Source organism: Mustela lutreola, chromosome 11 (assembly GCF_030435805.1).
Source record: "Mustela lutreola isolate mMusLut2 chromosome 11, mMusLut2.pri, whole genome shotgun sequence".
Lineage (NCBI taxonomy): Eukaryota > Metazoa > Chordata > Mammalia > Carnivora > Mustelidae > Mustela > Mustela lutreola.
Genome location: NC_081300.1, coordinates 4,721,986 through 4,746,876, shown reverse-complemented (window position 1 = coordinate 4,746,876; position 24,891 = coordinate 4,721,986).

The window sequence follows — 24,891 nt, the reverse complement described above, 5'->3', positions numbered from 1 at the left end:
CTCAGATGAGATTAGCATTTAATTTTGTAGATTTGGGATAAAACAGATCCTTTTCCATCTTATGGGTGGGCCTCATCCAATCAGTTGAAGACCTTATAAGAAAAAAAAAAATCATCTCTGCCAAGGAAGAGGGAATTCTGCCAGCAAACAGCTTTTGGACTCAATGCCATCAAATCTTTCCTGAGTCTCCAGCCTGTCTGCCTGTCCTGCAGATCTTGGATTTGTCAGCCCCCACAATTTTATTTATATATATATACACATACATACACACACATATATATGGATCTGTTTCTCTGGAGATCCCTAACTAATACAGAGACAGTTTTCAGTCCTTAAATGTCTGCCTGCCTCTTTAAATGAGCAGCTTTCATCAGAGCTACTGTCTGCACAGTGTTGGGTTGTCCTGTTTGGCCGTAACAGTTTTTCTCAGCACTCAAACCCTGGTACTTTTCCAATTCCAGAGCCTTTATTTCCTCTTAAGCCAAGGAGAACTTAGAAATTTCCTAATGCAGTCTTATCACTTGTACTTGAATGAAACCTGGACCCACCTGCCCAGGGTGACACTAGTAGGACCTGGAAGAGCAGAAACAAGAACCCGGGTCCGGTCCCTCAACTCCAGACCCTTCCCTGTGGACGTGTGCTGCCCCATACTTGCATTCTGACATCAGCCTTGTTCCATCATATGGTCTGAAGCCTTCATGCTCATCCATGCCCTGGCTAACTAGACAAAGGTATCAGATTAATCAGATGCATGTTTTAGCTATGGGTTTACTAAACCCAATGGCTCCTAGACAGTATTCAGGGGCATGGGAAAAAATTGGGAGATATGACAAATTTGGTGATAAGGAAATATGGGTACTACTGTCTGAATTCTGAGATTCTGATCTATGTAAAAGTGATTTATGAGCATATATTTCCAGGAAGAAGCAGGCTGGGAAGAAAGGCAGGCCACATGATGTGTCATACCAGGCAAATTCCCACAGAGGACAAGTCTGACTCTGTCCCAGAGCAGCCCTGCTGCGAGTCTATGTACCATCTGAGACTTGTCCCCATCAGAGGGCAGAGAAGCTGGACACCTCCACAGCCATCAGGCAGTGGTCAGGAGGGGTAATGAAATCTTCAGTCTTCTAGAATTCTACACATGTGGCAGTCCCTCTTCAAAGAGACACAAGAGATGTCTGCTAGGAGCTCAAGTACAGCATATGCTGATGCTCACCAAGGGCGGAAAGGCACCCTGGTACCAGGTGAAGGGGAGCCCTTGCCATGTTGATAGTAAATGGATCCGAGCAGACTTACACTGTGTCTGGTAAAGGACAGAAAGCCCCCTGGCCAAGCCCTCACTGGCTTAATGGGAGGTATTGACACATACACCAAAGGATATGTCTATCAGGGAGAATTATCTTTACAGAGTGATGGAAATAGGACCGTCAGGTAGATGACCTCAGGGCCTCCCCGGTCCAGAGTCACTGACCTACTGAAAAGTTCCTAAGCTTTGCCTGATGGCTGGTCCCTGTGGGGCAACCCAGTGGGATCTGCAGACTCCCCCTCTGTCCTCATCAGGCAGCCTGTGGATTCTAACATGGCCTCTGAGGGAGCTCTGCCCAAGGAGAGAGGACGCATAAGACTACCAAACAGATTGCCTGCTGTGTCTACAGGAATATTAATCATCAAGAATAAGGAAATGGGCATCTCTCATTTTAGCAATTATTTTGTATACATATGGTGAATGTGAGTCAGCCTCTGAGAAATGGCCATGTCCTTTGCAAGTGACACTGGACTCAGGACCCAGATTTCTTGGCAATGTGACACAGTTGGGGGCTGAGCAGCAATCTCTTTTCTCTCTCGCTCTCTCTCTTTCTCTCTTTTTTTCTGCAGGGACTAGTTATATAGTTCCCAATTTCTTGTTGGGATTTGAACAGTATAGCCTTTTCTGAAGTTCAGCATCAATTAAACTGATACAGGAGTTTGGGAACACAAGGGCAGCCTGAATTGTGACATCGATGGATTGGAGAACGAAGTTTAGCTCCAAGGCCAAAACAGATGTTTGCTATGGCCCTGGAGGCAAGCTCCCCATCTCAGGCACTGGAGGTGACAGAGTCTGTGCCATGTGGTGGGTCCATCCCAGTGGAAGGTACGGAGGACAGGACAACACCTGCCCCAGGTGGGTGGGCTGCCAGGGGACAAAATCACAGTGAACCAGTCCAGACAGTTAAATCAGCCCTTGTCCCAAGGGAGAAAGACAGGAAGGGGATGGAGACAAGAAGCACGGAAGAGTTGTCCTCAGTGTCTCTCAGAGAAGCATAAAAAGCTCCTTTTTATGGCTCAAGGCAGAATAAGGGAGAGAAAAAGAAATTGTTCCCAGTACATGATAATTATCACTCTAGCAAATTTCCCACACATACCAATTTAAAATGAAAAAAAAAAAAAAAAACCCACAATATTATTTTTGGATTAGTGAGTTATTTTTCTTTTAATGATTCAGAAGGTAATTTATATCTGTGATGTCTCTTAAAGGTTTCATAATCATTCACAGCAATGTCTACATTCTACAGTTCTAGATTTTTACCTCAGTTGTATAGCTTTTACAGTTTTTGAAACATATAGTTGCAAACATTGATCTAAATCCTTGGAATTCCTGTGTGTCTCAGTTTGCTAAGCATCTGCCTTCAGCTCAGGTCACGATCCCAGTGTGCTGGGATCGAGTCCCACATCGGCATCCTTGCTCAGCCCGAATCCTCCCTCTGCTTGCTGCTCCCTTTGCCTGTGCTCATGCACGTTGTCTCTTGCTCTCTCGTTCTCTGAAAATAAACAAAATCTTTTTAAAATCCTTATAAGTTCTGTAAATTTTAACTATTTATCATTAATGGGTGACTCTATGGGTAGAACTTAAGGGAAGGAGGGAAAGTCTTAATTTTGAAAATAAAAAAAGTTAGCTGAAAATTCCTGATACAGCATGATTCAGGTTCTTTATAATTAGATAAACAGAAGTTGAAAGCCTCACCTCTGTATTCCAGTTGAGGAAAAGTAGACATCTGTTTATCTCAAGTTATGAATGATAGTCTAGAAATAAAGCTAGGTGTTCTGCTCTAGGTATAGCAGTTTTTCCATGTGTGGCTCCTACACCGAGTTTGTAGAGAAGGAAATTAAGACACCTGTAAAGACCACAAGTAAGCAAGAGAGGCTGCCGAGAGAGCAGAGTAAGTAAGGAGAACCGCTGGCTCTTTCCAATCAGCCATTGGTGAGAGGTACAGCCATTGGTGAAAAGAAAACCAGACTGTAAAAAAGAAAGGGAGAGAGAAAGTTCAGCCCAAGCTTGAGCTTCAGGAATGTTTCCCATGAGGTCCCATCCACGTCTTTCTTGACTTGTTACAACTTGTTGAGAGAGAAGCTCATTGTAAGAAAAGCTTATTTTCATTCCAAGAAAAAAAGATTAAAACTGTAATCAGGGTAAACCTGAACTTCTTTAATCGATGTCTATGAAGACTATTCATGCATTCATAACATTCTATGCATTAAGTTTTTAAAGAAAGGAGAAACTACAGAGGAAAGCAAAACATTAATTTTCAAAGCAGGACTAATCCCAAGAAAAATAATCAAATACAAGATGTTTGTCTTCAGCCCTAGCTCTCCTGCTTAGTCTTTCAAGATAGAGATGCCCCTGCCCCTCTGGTCATTGCCTTGTGCTTTTCCACCTTTCCTGTATAAACATGTTTTAAGTGATGATATGATGACTTCGGTCGCCTTAATCTCATGCATAATAAGACTAGGTAACAGTAAAGCTACATGCATTAACATAGTCATCAATACTGGTTCCCAACCAGGAAAAAAAGCCTCAAGCAAAGAAGGTAATGGTGGCACTTCCAGAAGCCGGTAGAGCAGCAAATATTTTGCAAGAGAGACTCTCGGAAAACCTCAAAACACAGTTTATAGACATATACTCAGTCTTGAGGATATAGGTGATATTTATTAATGAAGCCATTGTCTATTTCAACCTTCAAGCATAATACACATTTCTTTAAAAGCTCAAAGTCAAAAAATACCTGCGGGTCCATACGGGGCTGCCATTCCCCATGAAGACCCTTTCTTCTGGAAAAAGCACAGGAAACAACTTTTATCCTAGTGGCCATTGTAATTTATTCCTGGCGTGAGAAGAACATCTGCTATAGATTATGTGCAGACATTTCTGTGATGTTAATGTGGTCAGAAATAACCAAAAGGCATTTAAGCAGATGAAGACATGTTATTTCCATTTCAAATAGGAATTTAATTCTAGGAGAACCACTGAGCAACAACATCAACAACAAAGGCTTGTATTTATGTTGACCAATCATAGATTCACTTGTAAAAACTGGGAAATGAAGAAGAGGGGCCAAGAGATGAATTAGGTGCCATAATTATGATACCTTTTGGGAAGGTTGGGGAGAGAAGGTTAAATGGCATCTGGTATCAACCCTAGAATAACTATAACCTCTCCCTTTAAAAGCCTTTAACTCAATGACATAACAGCCAATTGAAATTCCACCTTTCAGGCCAGGTTTTGAATAATGTCCCTTTTAACCTTCATGAGATTGATGGATCAATGCAACGATCTATGGGGAAAAAAGTTGGGAAGTGGTGAGAAATCACTTTGCCTTGCACACAGTGGCAATCCCAGGAGACCCACCTGGGTGCTGTGCAGTTAATCACAGTAACCTACCCCAGCTGGCTGGATTTATAATGGCAGCTCTTATCCTCCAGCTGAGTCCTCCCACCCTTCACCCCTTTTATTATTTGGGAGAATTATATCAGAAGAACGTCAAGATTCACATTTTCCATTGATTTAAAAGTTTATGGAATAAGTCACTAGAAAGAAAAAGATGATTGAGGATTAATGTGATATTTTTGAGACGTTGCTGCTGTAAAACCTTGCCCTGACCCAAACAACACTAGGGAAATAGAATAGGGAAACGTGAAGGATTTAAATTTCAATCCATTTCAGAGTCTTTAAGACATCAGGTTTCCCAGACTCTATTCCCACCCTTTAATAACAAGAATTAATGAATATAAAAAATTGCCCTATTACTAGAGACTGTTTAACCCAACCCATTAAATTATTTGAATTATTAAACTATTCAAGATTGGATGAGAAAAATCGTATCTCTGTTGATATGCTGATCTCTTCTCCTTTCCAATTCAGTAAGTGTCCCAGTGTCTTAGACAAAAGTATAAACCTCGTGCTTATATGGGATAAAGACCATTTATTAATAAAGGTCATCCCAAGATTCTCTCCCTCTGAGCAAAAGACACAGACACCCATACATAACATTGTTCACTTTCATAATAATTCACTTTCAATAATTTTTTAACATCAATATTAATCAGAAAATTATCTTCTTATTATTCTCTACCTTTAGTTCTTCATCTGTGACCCTTCTTTCCCTAAATGGTCCTTTTTCTCCTTGTGGAGTCCACCTCAGACATCCATCCTTGACTGGATTTAGGTCTGCCCTAATGTACTTGAATCATCTGGCACAATAATACACAACTCGTTAAATGCATACTGACTTCTAATGCAAATTAGCACAAACTTAACAGCCTAAAATAATATGAATTTATTAATCTCACAATTTCTGTAAGTCAGAAGTTTGGATAGATGTGGCTGAGTTCTGTGCCTAAAGGTCTCAGAAGGCTGAGGCTTTGGAAAAGAATCAGAGTTCATTTAGGTTGTTGGTTAAATTCAGTTCCTTAAGTACATATAGGGTCCCAGTATCCTCACCGCCTACCAGTCAGGAGCTGGTGTTTGCTTCTAGACGTTACTCACATTCTTACTTATGTTTTCCATGTGGGCCCCTCTAGCAAAAGTGGGGTGAGTCCCTCTCACACTTCAAGTCTCTCTGCCTTCCCCTTCTCCAGATCTCTCAGACTCTAGGGTATGTGTGATTAGATTATGCCCACCTGGATAATCCAGGATAATCTTCTTATTTTCATGACTATAACATCTGCAAAGTCCCTCTGGCCATGCAGCAAAGTGTATTCAGAGGCTTCTAGAATTAGAGGTTGGACATTTCTGAAGGATCATTCTGGCTACCATAATCTACCATCTGGACCACAAAGATTCATTTCATGAGCAACGTGAGACAGGAATCCATCAGAATCCTAGAGGAGAACATAGGCAGTAATCTTTTCAATATCAGCCACAGCAACTTCTTTCAAGATATGTCCCAAAGGCAAAGGAAACAAAAGCGAAAATAAACTTTTGGGACTTCATCAAAATCAAAAGCTTCTGCACAGCAAAGGAAACAGTCAAGAAAACAAAGAGGCAACCCACAGAATGGGAGAAGATATTTGCAAATGACAGTACAGACAAAAGGTTGATATCCAGGATCTATAAAGAACTCCTCAAACTCAACAAACACAAAACAGACAATCATATCAAAAAATGGGAAGAAGATATGAACAGACACTTCTCCAATAAAGACATACAAATGGCTATCAGACACATGAAAAATGTTCATCATCACTAACCATCAGGGAGATTCAAATTAAAACCACATTGAGATATCACCTTACACCAGTTAGAATGGCCAAAACTAGCAAGACAGGAAACAACATGTGTTGGAGAGGATGTGGAGAAAGGGGAACCCTCTTACACTGTTGGTGGGAATGCAAGTTGGTGCAGCCTCTTTGGAGAATAGTGTGAAGATTCCTCAAGAAATTAAAAATAGAACTTCCCTATGACCCTGCAATCGAACTACTGGGTATTTACCCCAAAGATACAGATGTAGTGAAAAGAAGGGCCATCTGTACCCCAAAGTTTATAGCAGCAATGGCCATGGTCACCAAACTGTGGAAGAAGCATGTAAAAAACAAGAATTAAAATGGCATACATAAACCCAACTATATTAATAATAACATTAAATGTGAATGAATTAAAAAAATAAAAAATAAATGTGAATGACATTCCAATCACACTGTGTAAATTTAAAAAAAAAAAGATCTAACTGCTATTTATAGGTGACATGCAGTAGATTCAAAGATACAAATAGGCTTAAAGTAAATAGGCTGAATAGGCTGAAATAGGCTGAAAGTAAAAGGATGGAAAAGTGATATATCACATGAACAACAGTGTTAAGAAATCTGGAATAGTTATACTAATATCAAGCAAAATAGACTTTAAATAAACAAAGTTACTAGTGATAGAAAAAAATTATATATTGATAAAGGGGCCAATCCATCAAAAAATTATAAGAATTATAAACCTATATGCACCTAATAATAGTGCCCCAAAATTCGTGAAACAAAAGTTAATTGAATTGAAGGCAGCAATAAATAATTTAATAATAATAGCTGGAGACTTTAATGCTCTATTTTCAATAATGTATAGAATGACCAGGTAGATAAGCAGCAAGGACATGAAAGACTTGAACAACCCTACGCGTAAACTGGACCCAACAGACATCTATAAACAATTCACCTAACAAAAGAAGAATACATATTTTTTTGAAGAATGTATGGAATATTCTCCAGGACAGATCCTAATCTAGGCCATAAAGTAAGACTCAATAAATTTAAAAGAATTGAAACTGGACCAAGTACAATTCTCCAATTCCAATGATGTGAAATTGGAAATAATGAAAAATATTTGGAAAATTTACAAATATGTGAAAACTAAACACATACTATTAAGTAAAAAATGGTTAAGAAGAAATCACATAGTAAATTAAAAAATACTCTGACATAAATGTAAATTAAGACACAACATACTAAATTGTAGAGATTGTGGCTAAAGCATTTCTCAGAGGGAAGTTTATAGTCATAAAAAACATGTTAAATGTGAAGAAAGATCTTGAGTTGAGAACTTAAGATTCCACCTTGAGACACTAAAAACAAAAGAACAAACCAAATCCAAAATAAGAAAAAGGAAAGGGTAGAAATCAGTATTAGAGAGAAATCAAGGAAAGAGAATAGAAAAACAATAGAGAAGATTGACAAAACCAAAAGCTGGTTTTTCAAAAATATCAACAAAATTGACATATCTTTCACTAGACTAACCAGAGAAAACTTAATTTATTAAAATTAAATTAAAGAGATTTTTATTGCCAACCTTCTAAGAGAAAAAGAATTATAAAGAAATCCTATGAAAGACTGTTGAACAATTACATAATTTAGATAAAATGGTTGAATCCTAGAAAGACATAAATTACTGAAACTGACTCAAGAAGAAATAGAAAATCCGATACCTCTAAAACCATAAAGGAAAATCTAGATGAGCATGAGTTTGGTGATGTCTTAATCTATTCTGGCAGCTATGACAAAATATCAGAGACTGGGTGACTCATAAAAAAACAGAAATTTATTTATCACAGTTCTAGAAGCTGGAAGTCTCATATCAGGGTGCCTTCATGGCAAGGCAGCTTTTTATTTCCTACAAAACTTCTCTCCATGTAAGGTTCTTTTCTGAGGTATAAGTTGCTAACTCTCACAGTGTTCTCACATTGTGGAAGAGGCTATAGATCTTCGGAGCTTCTCTAATAAAGGCACTAATCCCACTCATGAAGGATGCACCCTCATTACCTACCAAGCATGTAAGCACCTTTCAAAGTCCCCACCCCCTAATGCCATCATTTTGGGGGTTATAGGATCTTAATAAATGAATTAGGGGACAGGGCAGATACATTCAAACCATGGCTGGTGATGAGTTTTTAGACATGACATCAAAAGCCCAATCCAGGAAAGAAAATATTGATAATTTGGAATTTATGAAAATTTAAAACTCCTGCTCTGTGAAAGATGGTGTTAAAAGAATGAACAAAATAAGCCATAGATTGGAAGAAAATGATTTCAAAACATATACATGATAAAGGACTTGGATCGAAAATGTACAAAAACTCTTAAAATTCAGCAGTAAAAGAACAACCAGTCAAATTAAAAAGTGGGCAAAAGTTTTCAACAGACACTGCACAGTGTCAAGTTTATAGAGCAACAGGACTTCTCATTCACTGCTGGTGCAAGTTCAAAATAGTGCAGCCACCTTGGAAGGCAGCTCGGCAATTTTGTACAAAACTACACATAGTCTTACCACAGAATCAGCAATCTCATGCCCAGGCATTCAGTTCACTCAACTGACTTGAAAACTTATTTCCCTACAAAACCTGCCTATGAAAATTTATAGCAACTTTATTTATAATAGCCCCAAACTAGAAACAACACATATGTTCATTAGGCTAAAGGATAAACAAAATGTGTCTATCCATACATAAAATGGAATGTTATTCAGTAACAAAAAGTCATTAAGTATTGATACATACTAAGCATTTATCTTGAGTTAAAGAAACTGAACACCAAAAAGGTGCATGATTTCATTTATATGAAGGTCTAGAAGAGGCAAAACTAATCTCGAGTATTATAAACGATATTACAACTGGCCTGAAGAGGGGTTAGAAGGATCCCAGGGATCTCTTTGGAATGCCAGAATTGTGCTATGTCTTTACTGCAGTGCTGTTACATGAGGGTACATATTCTCAAAATTTATCCAATTGTAGACTTAAAATGAAAATATTTTATTTTATGTAAGCTGGATTTCAATAAAGTTGAAAGGGAAAACTATAACAAATAAGAGCTACCTGTTAATGAAGTACCAACCATTCTCATTTCCGATGCTCTTTCAGAATGCTGAAATCCTTAGATTTCGGTTGTCAATCTGACCACTACCTGGGTGGTCAATGAATGAAGGTCAATCAAAACCTTTGATTTTGGTTGTCAATCTGACCACTATCTGACCATTCACTTTGGGTGATATGATCGCCCCCTATCTCCTTGGAATAGTAAAAGTATATGGAAAATGTCAATCCTAACTAAAAATCTTAACTAAAAATCCCAGTGAACCAGTCTGGTAACTCCTCCTCTCCTCACAATTTAATCCTAGTTAGCACTAGCAAGATCCTTTATGTATCTCTTCTTTGAAGCAATTTATACTGCTTTACTTTTCTAACTGCAGCTTTTTATTTCCTACAAAACTTCTCTCCATGTAACTCATGATTCCTTTGATATTAGTAGTGGCTACAATTCTCCCAGTACAAGAGCTCCATTTAACTATCTAAGCAATAAAAACTGAAAATAATTCACTAAAAACCTGTGTGTTTCGCCAGCTAAATAATCTTCCCTTATTGGCTTTTGTAGCTCTAGATATTTGGGAGAACTCATATCTTTCTCATTATTTCTTTACCATCCAAATTAAGTCATCATGTAAATGCAGCCATCATGTGTTACCTAGAACGTAGCAGATGGTCTCCTGCTTTTTCCTGTCTGAGCCCCTGTCAACTACCAGGCAACTTTCTCCCTGGCATGTAACTCACTGTTCCCAAATAAAAAACAGATAGTCAGTCAATACTGATTTCCTCTGCAAGTCATTTTTTTCAGGGTGAATTTTTTTTTTAACTTCTTACTGCTATAAGGTAATCATAGAGAAACATTTTGTGACTTCCCTAAAGACACTTAGTATATAGTCTCTAGCAGCACTGTGTAATACACATCTGATGCAAGCCATGCGTGTAACACAAACTTCCCCAGTAGCTGCGGTATAAAAGTAATAAAGAAACAGTTAAACTACTTTCAATGACACATTCTATTTAATATATCCAAAAGTATTACCAGTCAACATGTAACCAATGAAAAATTATTAGTAAGACATTTTACATTCTTTTTTCACAATAAGTCTTGGAAATCCAATGTCTGTTTTACGCCTGCACACCTCAATGCAGGCCAGCCATATTTCAGGGGCCCCCTAGCACCCAAGGCTAGTGGCTCCCATAAGGACAGCACACCTCTGTAGTGATGGGTTTCTTTGAGTAGATGGAAATGTGCTTTCAGAAGCAACTGACTTTGTAGTGCCCAGAGTCAGCCCAGGTAGAGTCTACACAGTGAAAATAAGCACATTTCCCTTTGCTTAGATCCAATTCCTTTAGTTAAGGGAAACTGGGAGCCTTTTTGTAAACACTCCCCTAAAAGTATGCAAATATCTAGAATTTTTAAAGAAACAAATTTAGAAACACACATCTGCTTAGGTTTCCAGGGCAGAGGTCTGGAAAATGGAAGGAAACATTCTGACACAAGTCACCGCAAGAAGCAAGAAGACAGGATTGGGAAAGCAGGTGCGGCCTGGCCAATAATGTTCAACTCATTATATAACGTGTCGTGACAGCTGCTGGTCTTTTTCACCTTCTTATCAAAGGTAGACCTTAGAGTTACATCAGTGCTAGTGCTCCGGACCATGCCAGGGCCGAATGATAATCTTACCAAGACCTGATCTGCATGATGTACATCTTATAAAAATGCAAATAACCAGGGTGCCCTCAAGGCTTTAATGAACTGTCACTCTTGATCTCTGTGTATGGACATTTATTTTAGACTAAAGGATTCTGAAATCCTTCTGCTGATTAAGAGCCTGCTTCCTACTGTTTATAGGACATCTGTTAGGAGCCCTAGTATTCACTGATGAGGAAGAAACTGAACGGTCACTTCCAGAAGTCCCCCCGGTACAGAAAGCCACCTAGCACAATCAGGGGATATCAGACTCTGCTCATGAGAGAGCTTGGAGTAAAAAGTAGAGCGAGGAAGGCCAGCATACCTGGATCAACAGCCCACACCCAGACAAAGCCAAGCTTGAATAGAAAATTCTGGAAATTCTATAATCTTAAGGTCCATATTACCATCTCCTTACTTTTTTTCCTAGTTGACCCATTTCTAAAGCATGATTTACTAGGACTATTATATAACTGGACTTTTTGGTTAAATAATATTGACAAGTATGTATCTGTAGTCATCTATAACATTGGTAAGTGACTGTATGACAATATTACGATTTATAATTTTATAAGTATATCAGTTATACATTCTATAAACATGAGTTTATACCAGAGTCACCAAATGGTCAAAACATGGGATCTCATTCAGGCAAATTAAGAGAGTTCTCACATATCCACCAGCCTTGGTCGATGGGACTAAGCTTCCTTGTTCTCCAGCTGTTGTGATAAGGGTAGGCTTCCCTACTCCTCACCGAGGCCACCTCCTCAACTCTGTTATGAGTCTCCTACAATAGCGATCAGCTACTTCACCTACGTTTGTCCTATACACATTTTCAATTGACACCCTTAGCTGCCAATTCTTTACAACCGTCCATCTAGAATATGTTCCAAAATTACAGGTACGCCTTCTACATCCAATAAGGTTCAACTCATTATATAATTAGACCACTTTCTGTATTCCCTAATTAATTAAATGGAGGGCTAGTGGTGAAGGAGAAGGAAGGCATTAGGAAAGATTATGTTCCCCTTGCTGACAGCTACAAACACAGACCTAAGAATTCGGGAAGTCACTTAAAATAAATTACTCAAGGTCCTGGATCCTAGATGCTGCAGAAAAAATGAAAAAGACCACATTGCCAATTATATCTACCTGAAGTGCTGATGGCACTAGAGCAGATACAGAGTCCTTAATTAAACAAGGAAAATGTGCCCATTGTGAACACCCTGCCAAGCATTTCTCCTTCCCACACATGCACATGACTTGGGACGCGCACTGGGTAAAACCAGGAGCCTTCGTTCTTGCTTCAGGAAATGCTACAAAAGGCAGCACCTTCTTGTCCTCAACCCCAGCCACCACCACACCAGATCTCAGCACCCTCCCCCTCCCATCATGACAACACCACACAGCTAAGTTTGCCATTCTAGTGAGACTTTCCTTTTAGGCCATTGAAGGGATGACATTGTGAGGCCAACCCTGCCTTCCTGGAGCAGAGCCAGCGGCACACACCGCAGTGTGTTCTCCTGAGGACTGTTAACCAAGCACAGCACAATCCTTGCACCCACGTTACCTTTGAAACATGTTAAAAGTCACCTCGTCATTTCTACTGAAAGAGCAAAATGGCTCAGAACCTTGTCCCTTGACATTGCTTTTGATTCCAAGAAGAAATATGATGTGTAGGAAAAACTCAGTGGCGCTAGTAAGGAGGAAAGGAACCCGAGACCAGCTCAGGGGAGGAGAGGACATGAGAACTGCTCGTTGACATCGAGTGAGCCACTCCCATGCTACCCAAACCACTGGGATTTATGGATTCTCTGTCAAAGGAACACATTACTAGAGCTGTAAACCCAAAGTTGCTCAGTTCTTGAACTGGTCAAAGCTTTGGAAGATGCAGGATTATGCCTTGCTTATCTCATCACTGTGGAGTTGTTTGAATCTCTTCCTAGTTTTGTGGTCGCTGTCTGCTAGCAAATGGTGCTTTAGGTAGACGAAGACGAGCAAGTACATACCCCCAAAGTACAGCCACATGGCTGGTATTTCATGAGAGACTACGCTCCGTCCCCCCTTTAGTTCGACAGTGAATCCTCCCAACAACTACGTTCTGGTTTCTCCCATTTTGCAGACTAGGAAACAGAGCCGTGGAGAAGTCGGCCTACTAGGCAGGAGCACCCACTTGAGATCCCATTCAAACCCAGATATATGGGTTTGGATATATACGAAATGATTGACTGACCTTCCTATTAATCTTGCCCTGGGAGTTAGCCATGGACAGGTCTGGAAACAGAGAGCCAGCTGCCAGCTTAGAAGCAGCTGGAGCCTGGGTCCTGAAGTGTGGGTGAGCTGCTCCTGTTGATGGCAACAGGAGGGGTCCCTACCTCCAAAAGCCATGGAGAGAGACTTCCTCTCCTATCTCTTCTCTCCACAAAGCAGCACAAACTCTTCTGTGGATTTTGCACCAACACATACTTCTGATCTCTCTCTCCCATCTGCATATATAAAACAGTCCTAAAACCAACATAATTATTCCATATTAACCTTTAACAATTTGAATGTCACTCTGCTATTCAGCCAACTTTTCTTGTAACTAACTCTGGAAAATGGAGGCAATAAATAGATGCTTATTTTTTAACATAAGAAGGTGTATCTCTAATGAATCATTTGCCCAATATTTAAAGAGCTATTATGCTCTAAGAGACACTGGAGAAAATTCTGATCAATGAAGCCTGGTGTCAGTACTAAATTATTTATTTATACACCAAGTATTTTATAAGATTTTTTAGACTATTATGCCTTCCCACCAAATTTTCTCTGAAATGTTATGTTTCAAATATGAAACAGTAAGTTCAAACCAACCTCACACCCTCTCTTTCTCTACACACACACATACACACATGTTCATGCATACACATTTTCAAGCTACCCTTCAGCTCTGCAGAACTAACATGATTATTTTTGTTTGCTGCACAAATAAAGGTAAAATATCCACACTATTCCTACAAATACTGACAATGTGCTGATAAAAAAAAAAAATCAGAGTTAAACTCTTTCCCCAGAATCCTACTCCTTAGGAAAGGCAGGGGGAAAGGGGTGCAGAGTGTGTCTCTCCCTAAGAATATATACAGCCCCTTGATGTCCCTTGAGGCTTACAGAGTGACGACTCCCCCTCACCCAGCCTGTGGCTCAGGACCCATTCACACACTGAGGATGCTTGTACTAAGCCTCACTCCAGGAACAGGGAACCTGACACAGTCTGCAGAATGAAACTGAGTTATGTTCATGCACAGGATCAAGTCTGTACTCTGAGCTACTTATCAAGGGAACAATGATGGGCAGTGATCAGTTGATTACCATGTCCACTTCAGTATTTAAGATATTGTTTTAGATAGAATTTGTCTTATGTATTTACCTTCTCAATGTGTGCCATTTGTGGGTTCAAAAATACAATCACATTTTTGCAAAGTTTTTGCAAACTGGTGCCCTGCTGGTCTTCTCCCTTGTTCATATATGTTTGTTTAGGCAGAACGATAGGTGTTTGTTTTGTAATTTATTCCATTTGAATGCTCTTAGGCAAATTATTCACTTCATTAGTTTCCTGCAGTCCAAAACAGTCCCCATGGCCCAATATTGAACACTGAGGGCCAAGAATTTAGATTCCAGTTTATGTCCTTGCCAAGCCCCTACAGACAGAGAACTATGGTCCCATCTAGTTTAAAGAATGTCTCTTCAACAAATCATAGATTCTGAGGACTGTTTCATTTATGCCATTTTTAAGCATCTATACATTCAAAATTCTAATGCAATTTCCAAGCACACAAATCTTATATAGCAAAATATAGTTCTAGTATTCTAGGATTTAAATTTAAAAATTGGTAGAAGTAGATTATTATTTAAAACTTATAATGAAGCTTAAAGTCCATGTTAAAATCTTCTTTAATAGAAACTGGGCAATGGGTATTAGATACCTCCTTTTAAGAGTTATAACAAAGAGTGCCTGGGTGGCTCAGTGAGATAAGCCGCTGCCTTTGGCTCAGATCATGATCTCAGGGTCCTGGGATCGAGTCCCACATCAGGCTCTCTGCTCAGCAGGAAGCCTGCTTCCTCCTCTCTCTCTGCCTGCCTCTCTGCCTACTTGTGATCTCTCTCTGTCAAATAAATAAATAAAATCCTTAAAAAAAAAAAAGACTTAAAAAAAAGAATTATAACAAAAATATATTAATCAATTTATAATTTTCTCCATTGTTTTGCCCATTTTGGATTTTTAGACATAACTCTTCCATCTTGTCTGTATTAAAATCATCAACTCAACTAATCTTCATCTACAGGAAATGAGTGAATTATAAATGAATACTTATTAATAAGGTCTTAATGCTTCTGAAATTATACTGTTTTATATTCTACTTATTTAAAGTAGGAGGACTTCTTTTTCATTTTCACCTGATGGTGAAAAATGTCTGGCTACCATATGTTTTTTAATCTCAAAAGGGAAAACTGGGTCCCCATCAAAAAGACTGAACTTCCTACTTGAATGTATTTACCTGGCTTCGATAAAATTAATTAATTAATTAAATTACACAAAATCTAATTTCATTGTGAGCACCTGGAAGAAGGTGGCAGTGGATTGTAGCTGCCGAAACCGAGAAGTCAGAACAGGAGATAAAGGAGAGAAGAAACATCAGCGTGGAAGTCCTGGCCAGAGATTAGGGAAAATGCAAAGCCTGGAGCACAGAGTAAGATGAGCCCCGTGAAGCAGAAGTGAGGGAGACAAAAATCAATCTAGGCAACGACACTTAGAACAGTTCCATGTGCCTTTAGGGTGCCGGGGATTCAGCAATGGTTGCAACCCTTTTCCAGTTAAAGCCAATCAGATCGTGCATAAATAGGGAACATCTGAGCAGTAATAGGCCAGCTTCCCATGGGACATTGGGTAGCATAGGATCTAAAGGTAAAGCACAGTTAGGGGCCAAACCCCCAACATCCAAATGCAAGTTATACTCAAGACCCAGCAGGACCCGGTTTCATCAGAATACATGCCCATTGAAATCAGGGGTCCACTTATCATGGAAAGGGACAGTAGAGGTTGAGAAGGGGTCTGTTCTGGGGTCTAGAGGTTTCACAAAGCCACAGTGCCACTGGATGGATAAGACGTTGGCTTCTAGTTGACCTTAGACCAAGGCTAGCCTGTAGGGTAAGAAGATCTTGGTAACAGCTCTCACCAAGTAGAGGTAAAAATATCCAAAACATATAAACAGTAAAATTGCCATCAGGGGAAGGGGAAAGTGTCCCTTTGCCTGAAAGTTCAAGACTGATTGTTGCAAATGATCCACAGTGCCAAAGCTTTCCTGTGAAGACAGCTGTCTTCATTCCAAATGACCGAGCTTGAAATGGGACCGAGTGAGTTGCCAAGGTTTTATAGAGAGGACTCCACTTATTTTGCAGGGAGGCAGTTGAGGAGGCCTCATGGGATGTTGAACAGAACTTCGAAGAACAAACGAGGCCTCACGTACATCGGAATATACTAGCACTCACTTTGGCTCTTCCCCGCTCCTTCATTCCCAGGCGCAGAATGTTCTGGCAAGGCGCCTGGAGCCCAGACACCAGAGCCAGGCTTCCTGGCAAGGCAAGCCACATGGCAAATCTGTACATACCCACAGCAGGGCGTTCAAAGCACCGCAGATCTCAGGAACTCAGGGCATGCTTCATGTTTTCATCTGGAGAAACCCTGAGCACCACTTAATCCTGTAAATATCATCCCACAATTTACAGTCCACATGGCAGGGGACATGGAAGGCCACAGTTGGGGCTGATTTCAGAAGCAGACCCACGAAATGACTTGTCTCCCAAAGACTTCAGCGATGTTTCCATGGCTTTGAGGGACTAAAACTCTGAAGGATCACTGACCCATCTGATTTAGACACCACAGCCCTCCTCTGTGTTGTCGGATGTGTTGGTAGAGTAGAAGTGGGCACAGACATTTCTAGTACCCTCAAAAATTCAAATTAATACATAAAACACATTTGTGGAGACAACTGGTGTCACTTATCTGACAATGGCATAATTTTTTCTACACGAAGATGTTTATAAAAAAATTTTTTTTTTCTGAGAAATTGTTGCCCCTGCTTTCCTTCCTCAAACAATTTGATGTCCAACCTGTCTTTCAGTGTTTTCATCTGAGAAGAAAATACTGCAACGTACTAAAGACATGTGCTTGCTGATTTTGACAATGCAGTTCAAACAACAAATTAGACTTGCTTCAGCTCAGCATTTCACAGTGCCAGGCTCACTCCAGGCGCCAAGCCCATGAGACGACTCACGGGTCGCCATGTCTTAACCATCAGAGTCATTCTCTAAAGATGCCCTCAATGCCGTCCCCGATTTCTCCCTCACCGTACTTTTGTGACTATAGGCTACTGCAATGAGCCATAAACCAGTCAACATTTTCTAACAAACGAGCAATGATATTCCACTCAGTTGTGCCTTCGAAAGGACTTGAGTCTTTACTTGCAAATCTCACCGAAACTTTTCAAAAGCATGCTATCGTCATTTCATGTAACCTATATTTGCTGATCCCCTGCTCTGTGTCAGACGCTTCTAACCAGTAACAATACAGCCCCGGAGAAGCACAGAGTTCTGCGGGTTCATGCGTCTACATCCTAGGGGAGGAAGCGTTCTGTAAACAAGTAAACAAGAAGACAGGTGCTCTGAAGCACGACATGACACAGCATGTTGGGGGGATGGGGATGGGGGAATTTAGCAAGGATGTCAGGAATGCTTCTCTCTGCAGGCGGCATTGGAGCCAAGACCTGAGAACCAAAGGAAACAAGCATGGGAAAACCTGCAGAGCATTACTGCAGGCAAAGGAGCCCCGAGGAAAAGGGAGGTGGGAAAAGGGTTGGGAAAATCAGGGAATAGAGCAAAGCAAATGTGGCTTGAACACACTGAGCAGAGGGAATAGTAAAGTGAGAGAAATCCGGAGACCAAATTTGATAAAACCGTAAAGACTTGGGATTATTTTTGCTCTGGGTTATTGGAGAATTTAAGAAAGAGGGATTTTCATATTATAATATCAAACACTTACATAGACGCTGTCCTAAGAACTTTAATGTAGTTTTATTTTTCTTTAGAATAATTATTATTCTTTGGCATTACAGTGCATACTTATTCATTTCTGTGATCATTTCCTGCATTTGTAAGCAAATTCCATCAAAGCCAGTGTTACTGTCTGCCTAGACCACAGCCACATCAAGAGTGTCCATATGGGTGTGAAGCACAAAGTAGATACTCAGTAAATATTTCAGGAAAAATATGAATAAAAGGATGAAGACCAGAGATGGGACAGTTAGCAGACCAGGGTCTGCTGTGGTTCTACCAAGTGTGAGACAGTTTTTCAAACATGTACATGAGATATCAATGAACAGCTTGCCATACAGATTTGGAGTTCAGAGAAATCAGGACCAGAAAAAGAAATTTGGAATTATTCACATAAAAACAGCCATGGGACTCACTGAGATAGACGAAACAATTGAAAATATTAATCCCAATAACAAGAATAATAATAATAATAATAGTGTTATTTATCAAGTACTTGTGACATGTCAGACACTTGGCTAGGAAGGCAAAACTGTTCTCTTGGCTTGGACTGCATCTCACTTCTTGTTTTGCTTTTTATTCCTTAAGCCACACCTTGCAAGCCCTAAAGGATCAACCTTTTTAAAATAATTGGAATGGAAAACTTCCAAAATAATTAGCTCCATCCTAAAGGAAACGAAAGCTTTGACTCTTTCAGGAAATAGAAGGAACTATGCATTTTATTGTTATAATAAGTAAAATAATGAGCCTGAGTCTGCCTCCAAGAGAAGCAAAAATGGAAACCAGTGGAATGCATTCAACACTGCCCGATTCTGGACTGGAGGCCACCATGATGCATTAAATGAAAATTCAATTGCATGCAGATTTTTAACACCCTCTGTCCCCCTCAATCCTCTCCCATTCATAGATGAAGATCTGGCTGAAAATCTTCTCCTGTGAGTTGTATATTTTTGTCTTTCCCTTCTAAGTACAAAACATTTTTACTGTTCTTCCCCACAGTTCTGAGAAGGAGAAACACAGGGACAACCCTGACAAACTTGGGGAAGTACGCGATCAATGCCTAAGGCTGTTCAATAAACGAAGGAAATTAAGGAATTAAAGCTTGTTCTATATGCTCTTTACAAGTGTACTGCTAGTTGTTTCAAGAACCCGGTAAGCTATATACACTTAATAGTCTTCTATTACAGCTCAATAGTGTTTCACTGACTCCCACACTCAAGTGAGTCATCTACAGAAAGAGAAATCACCAGAGAGGGAACCAGAAACATTACATCCTGTTTATGCAGTTGCTTCTCCTTGAATTAGTTACTTACTAGACCAAAGAGTATCTCTATGCCTTTCCCTGGTTCTGGAAGATTTGTATTTAATAGTTAAGTGGCATTTTGCCTAGAAGTTGTCACACTAGATTTCTTTTTTAACATATAGATCCCCTCTGGTTTGCCTGCACTGTCCCCGTTTATAGCACTTGTCCCCGAACCACCATTATTAGTGCCCCTTTTGCTCAGAAATGACCCTGAGTCAACAATAAGTTATATGACCATATAATAGTGTGGGACTCATTCATGGTCATTCCGGATGAGCACACTTTATCCCCGTGTTCACTAAGCAAACCTCAGTCTCTGCAAGGGAAGTCCCTTCCCTCACAGACTTCAAAAACTTTAATATCTGTCATGAGTTTTCTTTAGGGATGGAAAAGATTTTATTTCTCTAACATGAGAAGTACATACTTCCCTTGGTTCAATAGAACCTCTCACTTAACTGCCTTTCTTGAAAGGTCACGATCCCTCCACATCCCCTTGAACATCTCTGTTAGAGGAAACTGGTTCATGTAATCTTAGCGGATTTATAGTTTATAGATGAGAGTTCTGTGGCCCATCGTTGCTTCTCCCTTCAACAAACATCACACATACTCGGCTCTTCATGAGGTGAATTTTGTTTTCCAAACCAGTGGTTAGAATCAATAGCCTAAGAATTGAACTGAAACAGATCTGGATGCTTATGAGGTCTCAACTGGAGGACCACGACAATGTCAGCCCAGCACTATGTCCTTCGGAGGATGCTGTTGACAATCAGCTGTGACATGACTGTTTTCAATGAGATTCTCTGTCCGCAAGGCAATAGTCAGAGAGAATTGAACTTCCTCTCTCCACACTGCTCTCAGTGTATGCTGTCCCTTACAGCAGTGATTAGAATGAAAACTGACTTTTTATTTGTAATGCATTTAATCTTTTCCAATTATTCATTAGAGCTCCTTTAGATACTGTAATAAAAACACTAGCAATAACTAACATTTGTATAATTCTCCCTGGGTACCAGGCACTGCTCTAGGCACTATAAACATATTAGCATTCATGCTCACTAATTCTCTGGGTGATTGGTACCATTATTAACCACCCACTTAGAGAGGAGGTAGCAGATGCTGAGGTTGTCACATGACCTCCCGCGCCCATAGCAAATAGGTGGCAGAACTGGGACACTAACCCAGGGCTCCTGGTTCCAGAGTGAAACTCAGCCTCTCTGCCTCTCTTCTTTGCTTAATTTACCCTGACATCCCTCCCCCAATTTACTTTCATTTTAAGAACAAGAATAATAATAACAATAAGAAGAAAACTGAAAAGGAGTGCCTTACTTATGCCCTTGTCCCAGACACAACACCGTGCCAGAACTCCAGGCTGTAACCGTCCATTGGGTTATATAAGCCTCTTGTCCATGCTCATCATGGGAGTTCCTTTCTTTTAACTCTAAATTATGTGTCTAAGAAACTTGCAAACAATATATGAGCAGTATTTAGGAACTTGCTTTTGGGAAAAAATGTGAATGCTCTGAAACGTGCACTGAGGCATCTTCTAGAAAATACCATTATACTAGCTGTAAAAGCTGAAAAAATTGCATCCTTCTGATATTTTTATGCACTTATCTGTCTTTGGAGAGAGAATCAATGAAATGAAAGACAGGCAATAGAGTAGGTAAAGTTCTCTTATGACATTTTCCAAAGGACTCTGAAGAACAAATATTATAAAGGGAGAGGAGAAATGATATTACTGGATACATTAAATTTTGGACGTGCTTTCGGTTAGGTCTTCAAGATCTATGAAGGAAAATGGTTTAAATGAAGTTTCTATGAGAAGATCTTGCTATATAAAGTCCTAGACTAAAGATTAATTAATTAACTTTAAAATCTATCCATTTAGTTATCCTGTAAGTAGTATCATATAAAGTGTTAAGTATATAGATATATATGAATATAATATATATGAGTATGCATTTATATGTAGTATATTATATACTTATGTATATGAGTATGTATTCTAATATATTTAAGTATATACAAATATGGTATACATAGATGTAGTATGTATATATTTGTACTATATAGTTATTAAAAGGTATTCTGATTGCCAATTTCCAACGTAGAAATGTAGGGGAGAGGGTTCCTCCACACCAACAATTGTTTGTGATTCTAGCTGGATGTCTACCATTTAACTCAATTCTGACACTGTCTACACTGAGACTGCCTCCCATCCCAGAGATTAAGGGCTCAGACCTACAAGACTGCCCTTCCAACTCTGTTCAGATATCAGTTGCAAGTCCACGTTGCTACCTGTACTTCTGACTGACTGGCTGTAAAATCAGAGGATCCCATAACACCTGCCCCACATTGCTTAATTTGCTAGAGTGGCTCACAGAACTCAGAAGAGTATTTTACTTACCGAATTACCAGTTTATTATAAAAAGATACAACTCAGGAACACAGACGGAAGACATACATAGGGCAAGAAATGGGGGAAGAGCATTAGGTTTCCACAACTTTCCAGATGCACCCTTCTTCCAGCATCAACATGTGAAAGGTATATATTTATATATATAGTATCACAATAGTGATGGAAGCTATACTGAAAATCCACATCGTAAATGTAAACATCATTTAATTTACACAGCAGATAGATGTGTCTTTTTTTTTAAAGATTTTATTATTTGACAGAGATCACAAGTAGGCAGAGAGGCAGTCAGAGAGAGAGGAGGAAGCAGGCTCCCCACTGAGCAGAGAGCCAGATATGGGGCTCAATCCCAGCAATCTGGGATCATGACCTGAGCTGAAGGCAGAGGCTTTAACCCACTGAGCCACCCAGGTACCCCTAGATTTGTCTTTTTTAAAGGACTAATGATGTGGGGCACCTGGGTGGTTCAGTGGGTTAAGCCTCTGCCTTCAGCTCAGGTCATGATCTCAGGTCATGATCTCAGGGTCCTGGGATGGAGCCCCGCATCGGGCTCTCTGCTCAGTGGGGAGCCTGCTTCCCCTCCTCTCTCTCTCTGTCTGCCTCTCTACCTACTTGTGATCTCTGTCTGTCAAATAAATAAATAAATAAAATCTTAAAAAAAAAAAAAAAAAACCTTAAAAAAAATAAAGGACTAATGACAGAATTTCTTGTACTTCAAAAATGTGACATTTTTGGTGCTTAATCTTATCAGTAAATAAGAGTCAACATTTTTCCTCATTTAAGAGTACACACGAATTCCTTACGCATACCCTGTGTAAATGCACTCAGCCTCTACTACTATTACCCGAGAGCCAGATGCAGTTCTCTCAAAGAGGTTTGGACCCCATGGGAAGCAGACTAGAACCCATGATACCATTTCATTGAGCCTCCTGAATCACAGGTCATGGCAGAGACCAGCCACCGAACATTGTGCCCTAAAGATACCCTTAATGTTTTCACTTTTGAATCCTGGGTATGGGACACTCACTAGTTATTCATTTACTGTTCTTACACAGACTGGACTTCGGGAGCCCAATTTTTTGATCACATGAAATAGGGCTAAAAATTTAGTATTTATCTGTTTCACGGTTTTGGTAAGATTAAAACAGAATATTATAGGTAAAGTGGTCTGCAAATTATAAACCTACAAATGCTAATCCTTTCTATTAGAACCAACTGGAAGGAAAAAAATGTGTATCTTCTTTAATTTCCCTATCCCCTTAGTAAATATTTCAATGAGGTTGATTTTAGAGCAGGATTCCATAATAAAGTAACAAGAACCATGACAGAAACATTGAAGATGTCGAGTCTGTGAGCATTTTTCTAAGCAGAAAAACTTAGGCGTCCCCAGGAAAAGAAAGAAGGAGCTTTGTGGACTTCAGAGAAGTCATTTTAGGCCCCCAGCTAGTTCATGATCTGTGCTCATCTGCCTCTGTTTGCCCAAGAACAGTTCCTGCAGAACTTCTAGGAGATTCTGGAGCCACAAAGGAATGCAAAAAGCTCAGGAGTCAGGATTTTAAGGGGCCAGAACCAATGCCAAAGCTAACAGTCTCTACCAGGCCTGGAAACAGCCTAACCCTATCAGTGACTGTGAAACAGTGACAAAATTCCCAGGGCTGCTTCAGAAGTAAAACATTGATCTAAGGCACATTCTTGAGTCATTTTTGCAGGATGTAAGCCCTTCGTGCACTCCAACCCTGGGCCAGCTGGAGCCCTAGAATTGGTTACACTGACCCTTGCTGGTCCGCCTGATTTCAGTCACCCAGGACCTGGACTCTGACAAGTTAACATGAATATGCCTCAATTCTATAAAGAACGCTCCATTGTGAGTCCCTTTGTGAATATGCATGCACCCTTAGCTTAAAACTTCCCCAATTGGGGGAACACCTGGGTGGCTTTAGTCAGTTAAGTGTCCAACTCCTGATTTCATCTCAGGTCATTATCTCAGGGTGCTGGGATCCAGCCCCACATCAGTCAGGCTCCACTCTCGGGGGAGTCTGCTTAAGAACTCTCTCTCTCTCCTCCCTCTGCCCCTCCCCCCTGCTCACACCCTCTCTCTCCAATAAATATACAAATTTTAAAAAGAATTCTCCAATTTTGTTGTTCTGGGAGATGCTGCTCTGGGAAATACCCCATGTTCCTCTTGTTGCAAATGAAATTCTTTCTTTTCTACCCCTGGGTTGTGTCTTTTGGTTTGATGCTCACCAAGAGGCAAACCCAGTTTCGGATTATACTTTCACGTAAGTTTATCTTATTTTATCCCCATCATAACCCACAGCCCATGGAGAACTCAGGCACTATCATTACCAACATTTGGTTTTAGAGACAAGAGCAAGGAGATATAATTTGGTCTTCAAACTTGCCTGAGAAGACTCATTAAGAAACGGGGCCCAATCTTGTCTTTCTTCTGCCCCACACCGCCCAAATTCAACAGTATCATTTAGAATTACAGCCCACTGGTTCAGTGTGTAGGAAAGAAACCCTTTCCTAGCCTTATCTGGAAGTGTCTGAACAGTAGCAGAGAGGACCCCTGATCCTGATGATTTGTGATGCTCAGACACAAAGGGGCAGGTACAGGATGGCCTGGCGGGAGCTGGCCTGACACAGCTCTGTGCGTCACTTCACCCTCCGCGCCCCAGCTCCCTCTGAGGTTGTGTACGAGTCGTCTCCACTCAGAACACGGGATTCTCCATAAATGTTTGTCAAGTAAGTCTAGCATGTTGAAGAGAGGGGTAATTTCAAGCATTTTTTTCTATGACTTCGTTAT